The following is a 15,802-nucleotide window of genomic DNA, read 5'->3' as shown; positions in this document are numbered from 1 at the left end:
GAGTGTCTTAGAAGAAAAAATATTATCGAAGCTCCCATGCTGTTATTATATTATAAACCCCTTTATAAAATATCTTAGCACATATAAGATTGAGGGATATCAAAGATCAGATTCTTCTTGATAAAGAATGTTTTCCTCCTCTTCCTTCTCCATGTAGAATTTGCAAACACTTGACTTGAATGGAATTCCATGTTTGGCCCTTTAGTCTTAGTCTCTATTCCATGTGGTCTGGGTCACGCCTGTCTGTCTCACTCTGGGGCTCCAGGTCTTATGCAAGATGTGGCCCAGAGAAGGAACTCAGGGAATGGTCAGTGAGGGTGAAATGAAAGAATAATTTGTGCATCCAATATAAATGCCTCTATCTGGCGCTCTAGGCTCCCTCACCTTGACTCTGTTGCATGTGCTTCCTGACTCCTCCCCACCTTGGCAGGTTAATGTCCCCTGCCCAAGTGGCCAGATACCCGCATAGATCCCAGGTCTAAGCCTTTTCATGTGCTGCTTTCTGGGTCAGAAATGGTCTTTAGTATCTTTTCTACAAAATATTCTCCCACCTTTTGGGGACCTCTTCAGGCCACACCTTAAGTCACAAAGTCTTTTTCTGATCTCCACTTCTCTAAAATCCTATTCGGCCTCTGATTTCCATAACAAGAATTAAAATATTAGGCTGCTGTTGTGAGTATAGGGTTCTCAAAAATCAAACAAATAGACAACCAAAAAGATAAGTGACTTGCCTTGCAGTTTGGTTTTGTTTTTCCTGATGTTGACATCTTGTTATGTCAGGGACATTATTTGTTTTCCTCTTATCATCAAATCAACTTAGTACAGTGGTATTCATGTTGTTGATTACCACTAAATAATTGTAGACTGCTTGAAAGTCCTAATCATAGGTCTTCTTCCATCTTTTTTTGTCAAAAAAAAAAAAAAAAGACACACACACACACACACACACACACACAGTGATATACTAAGGGCTTTAGAAAAAACAAAATACAAGGACAGTTTCCCATGCTGAACTGAATCCCAATAAGGAAAAGACTGCTGTATTAGTGTCCACAGTTTATAAGGGGATATATATTTATCCATCAATATTTAGTTCTAACTTTAATTGGTAAATAAGTATCTGATACAACATAAACTTTTATTTTCTATAAGGAAATAGCATTCTGAATATTAAAAATGTGAAATTATTGAAGAGTTTCTCCTTGGTTCAAGTTACTTCAGAGGGAGAGCTGAGTGTATCTTATGATTTGTTTTTTTGCCCAGCACTGATTATCAATGACAATCATTTTGTCCACACCTTCCCCACAGCACCCCTCTAAATTGTTCATTTATCTCACACACACACACACAAGAGGAAGGAAGGAAGGAAGGAAGGAAGGAAGGAAGGAAGGAAGGAAGGAAGGAAGGAAGGAAGGAAAGGGAGAAAGAGAAAGAAAGAAAAGAACCCAAAAACCAATCTGTGTATATTTCTATTAGGCGCTTCCCTTCACAACTCAAGAAAAAAAAATGTTAAAGGCTTCCTCTTTTTTCTTGCAACTCTTCTTTTTCTCTGAATAATCATTTTGTTTTTCTGTAAAATCATCTGATTTTTTCTTGTTTTCAGTATTCCACATTGCCCCTAGAAAGAATTCTTACTTGAGCTGAACAAGATGTTGCAGCGTTCTGTGGCATTCAGCTGACACTTAGAAATTCTCCTTTTCCACTCTTGCCAAATCTAGCTTCTCTACATTAGCCCCAGCCCCTGCCAAGGCGTTGGTGGTTTGGAGAGTGAAGGGGTCTGGTGTGTTTTTGGAAGAGACAGCATGGATGAATTCTGTATGCAGAGACCAAAGGCTTCAGAGCCAATAATTGCACATGTGAAGTGAGTGTTAAAGGAAAAAAGAAAAATGTATTTCCTTTCTTCTCTTCATGTTTTAATATTCTTAGGCCATTAGGCTGAAGTACTGCATCAGAACAGGATGGTGAGGGCCTCTGCATAATGAAAGAATAATGCTATTTGCTTTAAGATCTGAGTGGAGATAAGATTTACAGGCCAGGCTATTAATGAGTCCATCAAAAGTTTATCTCTGAGTTGGACTTCCTATCAAGAAGGAAGTACACTTCACTCAATATTTACATCTGAGAAAAATGGAATATCTACTGATAGCCACTTTCTGGGCCACTAAATAAATCATTGCTGCGTTGAGACTGCCAGATGGGTTTTATTCTTGATAAAATGGTACGATTTTATATTGAAAGCTTTTAATGCAAATATCTATCATATTTATAAGCCTAATTTCAACCATCTTGATTTCTGATTTAAACTCAGAATTTTCATATGTCAAATCGCTTGAGCTAAAGTTAAGTCTGCATAGTATGACTGGAATTATGATAACATGGTTTGCAAGTGTACAGTGTGCCTTAGCAAAGAACAGCTTTTTTTATATAGCCTTTTGATAGATATGTGGTGTTTTAATTCAAAACATTTTTTTTATTTCCAAGCCAATCACTGCTATTAATTTAACACTGTAAAATAAATTGCATCTTGCATTTAAGTGGAGAAAGCTGTTTCTCCACTTAAATGGAAATCTAAAAATTCAGACTTTTTTTTCCCAACAAAGGAGTCTGGGTTTAATTCCAATAGCAGCCTTCCAAGCTTGAAAAGGAGACAGCACAGATGTCCTTGAGAATGATTGTGCCCAAACACTGAGACAATGGTGCTGCTTCTTATGTTAGAGTTTTGTTCATCAAAACCACATAGAAATTTTCTGAAGACAGTTTTAAAAAATTATTAATTTGCTTTATTTGTATCTTTATTGGCAGTGCCTGCTGATGAATATGTAGAGCTTATTTCATCCAGCCTTTTGAAATCTAACCATAAACAATGAAGCATTTGGCTCCAAAGTTTGTCTTGATGCATTCTGAAAATAAATTCTATGTAGATAAAACATGCTGAGTTTCCCCCCACCACTGATCCCCTCTCCCCTGCTCATTTTATGTGGTAGGAAAAGAAAACATTTACCCATCAATAAAATGCTGATACCTAGCTCTGTAACCAAAGCACCCAGAAGCACATGTAAAAGTATAACAGAAAAAGATCCTTGCATCAGATTGCATCATGTTACAGCAGGTGGTGTAAACCCTCATCATCTAGTGCTGGGTTGAATGAATAATAAGGTTCCTAGGCTTTGGTCTGCATTCCATTCTATTTTCCATTTATCTGTATTAAGTTTTCCAAAAGGCAATAGAATTACATGCTAAATTAAATGCCACAGGTGGTAAGAATTGTATGAATTCAAAAGGGAGGAAGATTACTGGGGAGGGGATAATCAGAAAGGGCTTCCTGGAGAAAAAGGCCTTGACCTAGACCCTGAAGAATTGTAGACTCAATGGGGAATGATGAACCACTCTCCAGAGAAATTGATGTCCTCCTGTATCCTTTTTCAAAGAGGTTAGTCTCTGAGTATATACTTCTAAAACCTAGATGTTAACTGCCTCTTCATTTTTCTCTGTAAGCCCTCCAAACAAAATCTCCCACAAAAGCGGCAGTGAGCCACATAGAATTCACCAGTGATCATCTTCTAGAACAGGAAAGGAAGGGTATTTTTCACATCCAAAATCGACCCATATAAAATACTGCCAGCCATAGCTGTTCACCAAAATATTTTCCCAGTCGTGCAACTGCCAAAGGTTTTTTCACTGACCTCTCCACTGAGTGCTCCCCCCTCAGCCAAGTTCCTCCTTCCCTCCTGAATTGATACTGCCAGTATGAAGTTCACTTTCCTCCTCTTTCTTAAAACTGACTCAGACACACACAGGCTCAACTCTCACCCTGAAGCGAATTTATCAAAGTCATCTCTCAACAAAGCACACAAATAAAGTATTATCCGTTTCATTCAATATGTATGCAACAAAAAAAGAAAACAGTACTGTAAAACTCAGTGTTAACATTTAGACTGGTGCAAGGATTTTGCCAACTTGATCTAAAAGTAATTGTAGAAGACTGGCCCTTGATAACAATATAACAGGGCATTTGTGTCCGGTTGTGTCTGGTACACTGGATGTGGCAATTATTGTGAGAATGGGGTGGGTCGGTTCTCTGAGAATTATTCACTACTCAAAACCTCTTCAATATCTAAACTAGTCATGCTGTAGGGATCCCTACACAGGAATGTGATATTGAAGCAGAAGATAACTTGTACATTACCACTCTGAAAGACCAGAGAATGGTAACACCATCAGAAGAAAAATTAAATGAATGAAAACACAAAAGTAAATAATATAAGCATCACAAATATTCTTTAAGTTATGACACTTGCCTAAGATAAGAAAATTAAAAATAAATACCTCTCTTTGTGCACACTTGTCTTGATATAAAATTTGTGGGAAACATTGATTATATATTGGTTCTAGATTTGCTCAAAGTTATAAACCTAGAATAAATCTTATTTTTTTCTCTGAATAGATTATTCCTTATCTCACCTTTTCTCATGGGAAAGCTTTCCTCTTAGAGTTACTGTGATAGAATACACTGAATGAGAAAAACAAGAAGTTATGTGCAGGTTGAGAGAGAGATCTGTTTTCTGAAGTTGTTGTAAAAGAATTATTCATAAATTTACAGGGCCGCAAACAGCCTGAGCAGGTTCCTCAGACCTCCTCTTGCTTTTCAGGTAGGAGGGGTGTGCATAAATAGTACTAACCAGGTGAGAAGCTATCTAGTTTGTAAGGTGATAATCTCCTCAACATCCTCTTCTATAGCTGAGTCTAAAAGCACTTTGTCACCAGACTGTTCTTTCCAGTAGTTCTAAAAATTACTTCTCAGCAATGTAAGTGTCAGCCTGTATGGTTGAAGCTTATTATCTTTCATTCTGTCTTCAGAATGAAAACTGAGAACAACCAGCTGTCTTCTGCATAATTATGCCCCTAACAAAATGCACTCTTAGAGACTGTGGCTTCCTACTAGGTGGAAAAGTGAGCTCTTGTGTCCTGTTGCTCATTGTACATAGTGTTACTCTTTTCTCCCCCCAATGACCGCATGAACTCATCAAGTTCACATGCAGAGCAAGTGAGAAGAGGACCATAGGTACCATTTGGGACATTAAAAGGGCCAATTCTTATGAACATGTATCTGTAGCACTCTATATGCAGCTTAAGTAAATACGCTGTCTTCCTTTCTTCTGCTGAACTGATATTTAAAATAGTACACATAACATGGAATGGTAGAAAGGTACCTTTCTCAGTTGTACCCTATTGGTTTTCCTTTTCTCAGTTGTACCCTATTGGTTTTCTGGTAATTTAATCCCTACTGTACGGTGTCCAGAAAGGGTACTAAAGTACTTGAACTGGGCAGCCGATATAAGAATAATTTGAGGTGCTTTTTCAAAACACAGGTTTCTTGGCCCAAACCCCAGACACACTTAATTCCAATCTCTGGAGGGAGGACCTGGTAATCTATCTTTTAAATAGTTTCCTGGTGGCTGCCAAATCTGAGAAAACAAAAAACAAAAAACTGTCCTGTCATCCACATTGCATAGTAGTTGGAAAGCCAAAGAAAAATACTTTTATAGTTGTGAAAATATTATATTTTCAAGTCCCTTGTGCCTGCATTAGCTGTAGAGCGGAATCCCAAGTGGAAGAAAACTGCAGGTATCATACCATTTACAGAAACCTGTTAAGGTTGTCAGGAAGAATGACTGTCAAGTTGGGCCAAGTAAGATTTGAATAGTAGTCAGAAAAGCAAAAGGCCGTTGGCTATCCTGCCAAGCACCAAGTCTCATTTTCCTCAAACTATAATAAGTTTTCAGTGAGACATCTTGGAAATAACCAGTCTGTTCTTTCAAACGAAGTGTGGTTTAAAATATGTAAAACAATGTAGCTTAAAGTTAGGCTATTGCTATTCACAATGTAGTGCATTGCATGTACTGTACTTCAGTGCACAGCAAGATGAATACAGTCTTCTTCTGATGGTAGGTTTCCATGGGATGTTCTTTTTTTTTTTTTTTCTTGCACTGTGGTGTGGATTTTAGCATTTGGATATGCTTGCATACTAGAACAGGTCTTTGTGTTAGTGTAGGAGAGGGGTTATGCTCTGTATTTTTAGTCAGTGAAGTGAAATGCAATTTTAACTTCTGCTAGGAAAAAAAAGTCGTGTGTGTGTGTGTGTGTGTGTGTGTGTGTGTGTGTACGTGTGTTTTTTCTTGCTCATCCATTTTTCTTCTTTTTTGAAGCCTAATATACTTCTGTATTAAATGACAATATTGAATTGTGAACTAAAGTGACAGTTTTTATAGCTATTCAAATAATAAGCATTTGGGTCTCTAAGTTTAAAAGGAAGGGAAATATCTATTGCTGTATCTGCCATGCTGATCACACAATTTCCTGAAAATGGAAGTGATTTCAATCTTGTCTTTTGCCAAGGAGAATTTTACAGACGTTTCACATTCAAAATGTAGTCATCATTTAAAGTAAGAAAATTGCACTCAATGGGGGGAAATTTCATTAAAAACATTATTTTGTGCAAACTTACAGTCTGAATAAAACATAGAAATTAGAAAAAGTACATAAAGTGTTTACAAAATTAACAGTTTGTGTTGGCAGGAAGTTCTGCACTCCTTTTTCTTCAATTATGAGGAGATTTTCTCATTATGCTGCTCTATTTAAAGCTTGCTATAATTGACTTACATATTAAAGAGAATAATAGTGACAAATACAGATTAGGGTGCCTGTGTTTATGGATAACAAGTTGTATACAGAACCTCTTTGAGCCATTTATCCAGTAAGGGATATGCTTGGTTGCAGGGAAAATTAAACACCCAAGTTTATCATAGGTATAAAAGAGATTTCTTCCTTAAGCCCAGAGTCCTAATCATATGAATGTATGATGGGACTTCTATTTCTATTTTTTTTTTCTGGTCCTCTTTCTTGCACAAAACTAAGACATGAATACAGATAGGTTACTGCAAAAAAGAAATCTCACATATAATTTTCAATAGCATCTCCCCTATAAGCCACACGCTACTTTGAAAGTTCAGGAATAAAACACATAGATGAAATGAAACTTGTGACTGTGATACAGAGAAATGTAAGCATCCTGCTCCCCTGAAAGTAATCATAGAACAAGCCATTGGAGAACCTGGATGTGAAGGATTCTTTCTCTCAGAGCTAAGATAGCATGTTATTGCCCTGCTTTTCATGCAGATTTCCATTTGAAAATCGTCACTGATATCCCACTGTGAGATTGTTTTGTTCAGTAAGAGGTTGAAGAAATGTGAGCATATAGAATGTCTTAAAGTTCCTTTGTGCAGCTAGTTAGCACATACAGACAGTCCTAAGACAATAGAGAAAAAAATCACAACACATTTATTCTACAAAGTACCACTTCTCTTACACGTGTTTCAGCATCTTTCTGGCTCTGGGTTGGTTTCAGTAGTGAACACTGATAGCTAATCAAGGTGAGCTTACTGAGAACAAACCAAATCAGACTAATAAGATGTCTTTTTCTGGGAGAACTGTTTTGAGATTAACAGAGACCTGCTTGTTAGCACAGCATTTAAAAACTCTTTTATGATACTCTTGTGGACAGCAAGAGGAAAGGATGATATGTCACTAAGACAGAGAATAGCATATATGCCAGTTGATTTTAGTTGGTATTCAGATGAACATTTTATTAAAGTAATACTTCCTGTTTGTGACATATGCTACCAGATTTTTATTCTTGTTAATATTAATACTGTTTTAAAATACTGTGAAAAGGCAAAAAGTGAATTTATTTAAATAAAAAAAATTAAGCAAATACTGGCACAAGTAGTATGCACATATGAATGATGTATTGGATTTGATAATCTCTATGTTATTTTTTCCCAACTCTGAGATTGTGTGAAAGACAAATATAGCCCTTCTTCTCCTTAACCAAAAGCAGAATTTAAAGAAGTCAAGTTGTTCAAGTCTTGGACCAGAACCTAATTCTTTCTGACAGTCAAAGCAGTGGCAGAAATCTGGCTTTCTTCTGGGGCCAGAGCACATAGGCAAACTTCTATTTCACAATCACAAAAAAAATATATTTTATTTCCCTATTCTTATGTAACAACAAAGGAAAATGAAATGAGAAGCATATCAAAGGCTCTTCAAAGTTCAGTTGGCCAGAGAAAAGAGAGAATCATTCCCCATTCTTGTTTAGAGTCGTCTTCCACTTGTCTTTTTTTGTCTGAAGGGGGTGAAAGGAGGGTATGGTGGTGTTGCTTTTGTAGATAATATTCTAGAATCCGTTTAAGAAGGCATTTCAAATGTCACGTTGTAAAGCTACTGTATGGGACAGTAGCTCCTTTTCCATGGTCAGATCCTGTGAGGCCATTCCTCTCTCCTAGCCAACATTTTATTCACCTTCCATCCTATATCCCATGGGTTCCAAGAACTTGGCCCATTTTCTCCCCTTCTGGCTATAACCATCTGCCCTTCCACCTGGGTTCCTTGCCTTTCAGACCATCGCTAACATAGCTTAGCAATTTCTCCTTTAGTTTTTTATTGCTGAAAAGACCTTTAAATCCTTTGAAGTGTTTTCTAGTGTTACTGACAATAAAAACCAAGGCATGGTTAGGAATGTCTTAGTGTACCTTTTCCTTTTAATTAAAGAAAACAATTTAAGCCACCATTAGTGAAAAACGTGAATTAATAAGACACAGTTGCATCTCATAGATTTTAACAGTCCTTGTAAGGGCCTGGAAAAAGGCGACAGAAAGCAGATGAGAACCTTGTACAGCCTTGTTCCTGTTCTCTCTCCTTGTCTCCTGTCGGTCTCTCCTTTATATTTTATCTGCCTGTGTGTTTCTTCTGGAAGATCTTTCATTGCTCATGAATTATCTCACTTTATTTTAAGTTAATAAACCATACTCAGTTTCAAATTTCCAGAAAATCTTATTTCTCATCCTGTGTCAAGAAACTCTAATCCCCTCATCTCATTTTTTTTTTTTTATCTTGGCAATTGATTCATCTAGGAATTGACCTTGAAACCAATCTCACCTCTCCCTTTTTAACAATCAATATCTAATCCCCTTAAGGGAGGAAATAATGGATACCAAGTGGCTGTATGATGGATTCCTGTCCCTCGGTTCTTCAATTCTTATATTTTTATCTTAGAAGACCATCTTCCTGGTTATCCTTGTTTCATAAAGTTAGCTTGCTGAAGTGGTTCCTTGTATCTTTTCTTTACATTCTAAACTCTAAGGTATAGAAAGGTAGTAAAAAAGAGTGATCCTATTAGAAAGGAGAACATTCTTCCCCAGCTCTATCACCTCGAAAATAACAATGACTACTTTTAGAACAAAAACAGTGGAAAATTTCAGGTAATCACAATCTGAAGGCTTTATTTTCCAAGGAAGATATACTGACTGGGAAAGTTCTCTCAAGAAAACAAAATCTGTTGTTTTTGAGCATGTTTTTGGTCTGTTTAATTTTAGATGCCCTCCGCCAGTGATTTTCACAACTCAAATGTGTGTGGGGGGAAGAACAGTTTATTCTTTGATATTGAGTTTTTAATTATGTGAAATAGTTCACTCACCATATAATAAATGGTCCTTTAAGCACAACAGTGATGAACCTTGTCAGAAGACGGTTTAAAATCATTTATTCTTTAGATTAAAAGGACTTCTTTTAGTCTAATAAGGGCAAGTAGGTTTCAGTTTGTGTGTGGAACCAAACTGAGCAGAACTAGTTGTCTGGAATGTGATGTTGAAAATGATTCTGAGCCCACCATGACTATAGCAGGAAAGAGAGTTAAAACAATTATGATGAGTAATAATTATGGGTTCATCTGTAATCTGTTTTCTGAGATCCAGCCTGTGACTACCAAGGAAGCTGGTATTTACTGACTGCTTCCTAGATCCTTGTTAAAAGCAGTGGGAAAGGGACGTCCAAAAATATATTTTTCCAAAAATTACAATTCAGACATATAGCGTGATGTTTTGGGGAAAGTGGAAATGGTAGAGGAAGAGATGGAATATTTTAACCAAAAACTTTCCAGAAAGACCCAGATTATTTAATTAAACATTATAATTCAGGATCTTATATTCTAACTCAGGATCTTATATTTAGGAAAATTAACACATAGGAAACAACTGTTAAATTAGAAGGATAGTGTGTCAAAGAGAAATTTCAACAGACAAGTTGAATAAGTGAAGAAGACTTTATTCAAGGTTTCTCTAATAGGAGTCAAGACTCTTGCAAGAGGAGAGAGGGGTTAAATTCAGTCCACTGAAACAAAAGGCAGGAGAGTTTTTGATAGCTGGGGTGAACTAGTGGAAAGTACTAGAGGACATTGGTGGGGGAGGTTGGTCAAAGCGATTAGGCCCTCTGTGCTTGCTAGTTGGTGCTTATTAAAATTAGGCTTCTGCCATCCCATAGAGACTGGAATTTGGGACCCTATCTTTCCTGATGATTACATGTCAGAGGGATGTCCCCCAAATCCTTGAGAAAGGTATCCCTGGGTTATAAACCTAGAAGTACCTAGAAGATTTCCATCTCAAAGGGACAGAGAAATCATTTACAATAACAAGTTTTCTAAAGTAAATGCTGTAGGAAAAGGGGGATGAGGAGCCTTCCTTTTAGACAGCCTTCTTCCTGTCTAAAGTTTATTTGAGGGCATTGTTAAGGCTTTCTTGGCCAAGTGTCAAATTATATTCTTTGTTATGTAGTTTAGGATACACATATGCGGTAGCATTTCAGAGATGCTGGAAATCAGAGAGAGATCAACAGAGTTTTCCAGAGGTAGAAAGATTTCAGTTGCTCTTTGAAGAATCTTACAAAGTAACGTGAAAGAAAAGAAGATATTTCTGTCAAGAGCATCACAGTAAGTGAGTGATGACAGGTAAGACAAAGTACATGTGGGAAACCAGTTGGGACTTACTTTTGATAAGACAAGTTTGTTCCTCAATTTTAGATCAACTTGAGCAATCTTCTTTCCTCCCTTGCTATAAGCACCAAGGTACCAGTTGCTCTGCCCTCCCTAAAGTGGCCAGTCCCTACAGTAACTGCTAGGTTCTTGCCCTCCAAGAGTGTGCAGGGGGACACAGAAGACGCTGCTGCTTGTACTGCCTGCAAAGACAAGCCTTGGTAGATTTGTTCTATTAGGTGTTTCTTCCTAATTACTTTTGGGTCTGAGCAGCATAACACCTAAGGGGAAATTTGAAATAAAATAAGCCATCTGAAGTCCTAGAGTCCTCATATGTGAATATTTTCTGGAATGTTAACAGGAAATCCCACAGGGTTTTTTGTTTCAGGCTTTTATTTCAGAGCTCAATAGCCATCAGCTTTCCTTCCAACATATCCCCTTCTAACATTGTAGGTGAAGAGCAAGCCAACCACTTGCCCTGCCAAACCAAGGCAAAGAAGTAGGGGGCAGTTCTTTTCAAACATGTAACTAGCATTTTTGGAGTTGTGCACACAAGGTGATAACCTTGACTCATTGAGGAATGGCTTTCCCAGGGAATGCTAGTATAAGGAAGAAGAATGGCAGAGGGGCAGCGGCTTGGAGTCATAACTCTGGAGTCAGATCTGACATTCAATCCAAGTTATTTCATACTTATCTGTGACCTTGATAGATTACACATTCTTTCTAAATGCCAGTTGCCTGATTAAAATGAGGGAATCATAAATGAAATTTTATTTTTCTCAGGAATTATTATTTTGTCTTGAATTCTTGCTTTCAGAGTAAATACAATGTGAGGAATTTAGTAGCATACCTGCAAGTGGAGTATTTTTATTTTTATTTTTTGACCTATGCTATTTCTTTAACTACAGTGGTTTTTAGGGTGTAAGATCTCACCTCAGCATATTTCTAGTAATTTACATGAGTCTTTACTTTTTTTTTTGGATGTTTATTCATTTTTGAGAGAGAGAGAGAGAGAGAGAGAGAGAGAGAGAGAGAGAGAGAGAGAGAGACAGAGCTTGAGGAGGGGATGGGCAGAGAGAGAGAAAGATACAGAGTCTGAAGCAGGCCCTAGGCTCTGAGCTGTCAGCACAGAGCCTGAAGCGGGGCTCAAACTCAGGAGCTGAAAGATCATGACCTGAGCCGAAGTCAGATTCTTAACCAACTGAGCCACCCTGGTGCCCCTTTTTATATGAGTCTTTAAAGGGTACAGAGATTTCTTAGGGATATTAAGGCAAATACAGTAGCATGAGCTAAATATACCATAGGATTCACATCCTAAAAACAAGAAAAAAGAATTTCCTGCTTGCAGACCAGGAGTCATTAGCTGGTCAGTGTAGTGGATTTATTTGAGTGAGCAAATTTATTGGAGTAAAGAGCATTTCTTCTTTTCAGGCCTCATGCCTGACATTTTGAGAATACTGATTCAAGATAGGTCTGTAACAGCTTCAGTTGTGTAGAATTCAGTAAGACCACATATGTTTTGCTGATACTTGAAAAAACAAAGCAAAACAAAAAAGCAGTATGGTGGTTTTATGTAGAGATCACCTGTGACTCTGAAAAAAAAAAGTATGGAATTACTAAGTCAATGGAAATTTTTATTTAAATCGTCTTTACAGACCTCCTCTATTCCTACATACCACCCCCTACAGCTTGTCACCCACTGTTTGATACTAGAAAATAAATTTTAGGGGCGCCTGGGTGGCGCAGTCAGTTAAGCGTCCGACTTCAGCCAGGTCACGATCTCGCGGTCCGGGAGTTCGAGCCCCGCGTCAGGCTCTGGGCTGATGGCTCGGAGCCTGGAGCCTGTTTCGGATTCTGTGTCTCCCTCTCTCTCTGCCCCTCCCCCGTTCATGCTCTGTCTCTCGCTGTCCCAAAAATAAATAAAAAATGTTGAAAAAAAAATAAAAAAAATAAATTTTAATGTGAAAAACAACACTGAAACAGTAATCTCTAGAAATCAGTCAACAATATTGAAATATGCTATTAGCTGTTGACTGTAAGCTAACAAATTCATTATTGCTAAAGAATTGTCACTTTCATCAGAGTAAGCCTTCGTATTAATTTTCTTTTTTTTCCTTTTAAAATATAAAAAGCCTTTATTTTCCTTTTTGTTGTTGTCAGAGTAGATATTTATACCAGACATGTTCATGAAGGGAAGAGGGCTGTACATATCAAAATTACTTAAGGATATTCTTGAAACTCATATTTTGACCCTTACCCCTTTGTAATCTCTGTTGTATCAAGTTAATATTTATTAAGCATTTACTATGTCCTAAGGGCTATTCTAGGCAATAATGGTATAGATGTAGATAAGTGGCAAGGTCCCTAATATTCTGAGATATAAATTAATGCTGGGGAAATAGAGTTTATAAGTAAAGAATCAAAGAACAAGACAATGTTGGATTATGAAAAGTGCCACGAAGAAAGTAAACAATCATGTTTTGAGAGAGGGTGACTGAGATGGAGGTATTTTTGAGTGGATGTCAGGAAAGGTTCCTTAATCTATGTGAATCACTTTCTTCTTTGGAAAATGATGAATATAACATCTACCATATAAAATTGATGTGAAAATTAAGAGTGATCACATGTTTTCACTGTCTGGCTCACAATAAGCACTCAATAAATAGTAAGTATTCAATAAATGGTAGTTATTTTAATGGTTTTCTGACTTGGATAATATCTGAAATGATCTCCTGGATTCATCCAGACTATAGGACTCTACTGTTCATCTCAAAGGCAATTGTTTTAATTCAGGGATAAGTTGAAGATGACTAAACTATAGATTATACTATACACAGTATATGTTTACTAGGTAGTTCTCATATCAGTCCCCAACCCTTAATGCTTTCTGTGACCCAGAGCAGTGTGTTTACCCTTTTTCTTTTCTGCTCTTTTTTTTAACATTTGTTTATTTATTTTGTGTGTGTGTGAGAGAGAGAGAGAGAGTGTGTGTGTGTGTGTGTGTGTGTGTGTGTGTGTGTGTGTGTGTGTGTGCAAGTGCACCCCAGCTGGGGAGGGTCAGAGAGAGAGATAGAGGGAGAGAGAGAATCCTAAACAGTCTCCACCCACAGTACAGAGTCCAAAGCAGGGATAATCTCTTGACCATGAGATCATGACCTGATCTGAAATCAAGAGTCAGACACTCAGCCAACTGAGTCACCCAGGCATCCCACCCCTTTTCTTGTGTTAAGAGTGACATACTCTCTGGACACCAGGGAAACATGGGAGGAATTAAAACCAAAGATTACATTTTCTTCAGGAGGAATTCTAATAAATGATCTCTACCTTTTAGGAGAACAGTCTTCTCCCACTAATCTGTGCACTCTTATCTTTTGTGTAAGAAATAGTTAATGTCAAATGCCTGCTCTCCAAATATCACCAGCACAATCTGTTGTTAAGACAAAGTTGAATGCTTTGCTTACTGTGGTAGTGGACTACTAGACTGGGCTATGACATGGTCTTGGAGAAGTAAAGACAAGGTCAGAGTAAATTGAGAATTAGAAATTTGGCTTAAGGTGGTCTTTCAGTATAGGGACTTAATTGAAAATAGGAAAAGATCTTTTTTTAAAAAAATAATGTTTATTTATCTTTGAGGAAGGGAGAGAGAGAGACAGAGAGAGAGAGAGAAAGACAAAGAGAGAGAGTGGGGGAAGGACAGAGAGAGAGGGAGACACAGAATCTGAAGCAGGCTCTGAGCCGTCAGTACAGAGCCTGACATGAGGCTTGAACTCACAAACCATGAGATCATGACCTTGGCCAAGGTCAGACACTTAATTGACTGAGCCACTCAGGTGCCCCCAAAATAGGTATAGATCTTAATGTAACAGTTAAGGATTGGTAAAAAGTAGCAGTTGCAGAATTTTGAAGAAAGAGATGCTGAAGAATCTTAGGATATTAACCATGTGTTATTGAAAACTGAGTGAGTCTGGGAGTTTTTCACAATTAAGTTATTTGCTGGGCACGAGTCTCCTAGAATAGTTAATTTATACTAATGAGGAAAGTGTAACAGCCAAGTCATGTTAATAAATAGGAACCGGTTCCAGGATAGATAGTTTCCGTTCTCAGTGGGAATTACTACTGTATGGGCTTCTACTCTTTATGTAGGACATGAAATCCAAAGGTATGTGGGGCAGTTCCACAAGAGGCATATTCTACAACAGGGTACATATTAAGCTAATAGGGGAAAACATCAGAAGTCCTTCTGACGGAGGGAAGTCTCTCTATCTTTAGTTCAAAACTGTAGCATCCTTTGCCTCATTTTCTAATATTTTCTCATTTACAACTGTTTTCTTCTGTAAGGTAGGGAAACTGACTTACACATCAAAAGCAGAAATTTAATACATTGAAAAATAATGTACCTTATGGCAAGTTTGCAGTGTACATGGTATTTTAAACATTGTTTATAAGCCTCCATGGGGGGGGAAACCTTTTAATTAATGGAGTTAATGGCTTGTTGAGGAAGAGTCCTGGTGATACCCCTTCCACAGAAACAGGAGCTTGAATGATGTGGTTTCCTGGCCCTGGATCCACGGTCCCAGCATGAGTATCATGTCCAAGCTAGTTGGTGTCCTCCACTGAGCTCCCAGCCTTCTGGTTCCCTGAACTGTCAATCTCAATCTTCCTTCCTTCCTTCCTTCCTTCCTTCCTTCCTTCCTTCCTTCCTTTCTTTCTTTCTTTCTTTCTTTCTTTCTTTCTTTCTTTCTTTCTTCTTTTCTTTCTCCATTCTCCCTTCCTCCCTTTCCCTCCCTCTCTCTCTCTCTCTTCCTTTCTCCTTCCTTCCTTCCTTCCTTCCTTCCTTCCTTCCTTCCTGCCTTCCTTCCTTCCTTCCTTCTTTCCCCTTTCCTTCCTTTCCTCTCCCTCCCCTCCCCTCCTCTTTTCTTTTCTTTTCTTTTCTTTTCTTTT

General features: G+C 37.7%; 1 protein-coding gene across 26 annotated transcripts in view; it reads left to right on the top strand.

Moving 5' to 3' along the window:
• Nucleotides 1-15,802, top strand: part of NRXN1 (neurexin 1) — a 1,127,382-nt gene that overhangs the window by 176,288 nt on the left and 935,292 nt on the right. The gene's annotated exons all lie outside the window — the stretch shown is intronic.

Source organism: Felis catus, chromosome A3, assembly GCF_018350175.1.
Source record: "Felis catus isolate Fca126 chromosome A3, F.catus_Fca126_mat1.0, whole genome shotgun sequence".
NCBI classification, from domain to species: domain Eukaryota; kingdom Metazoa; phylum Chordata; class Mammalia; order Carnivora; family Felidae; genus Felis; species Felis catus.
The sequence above is the reverse complement of the archived record's forward strand: the minus strand, read 5'-3'. Positions and strand labels throughout refer to the sequence as shown.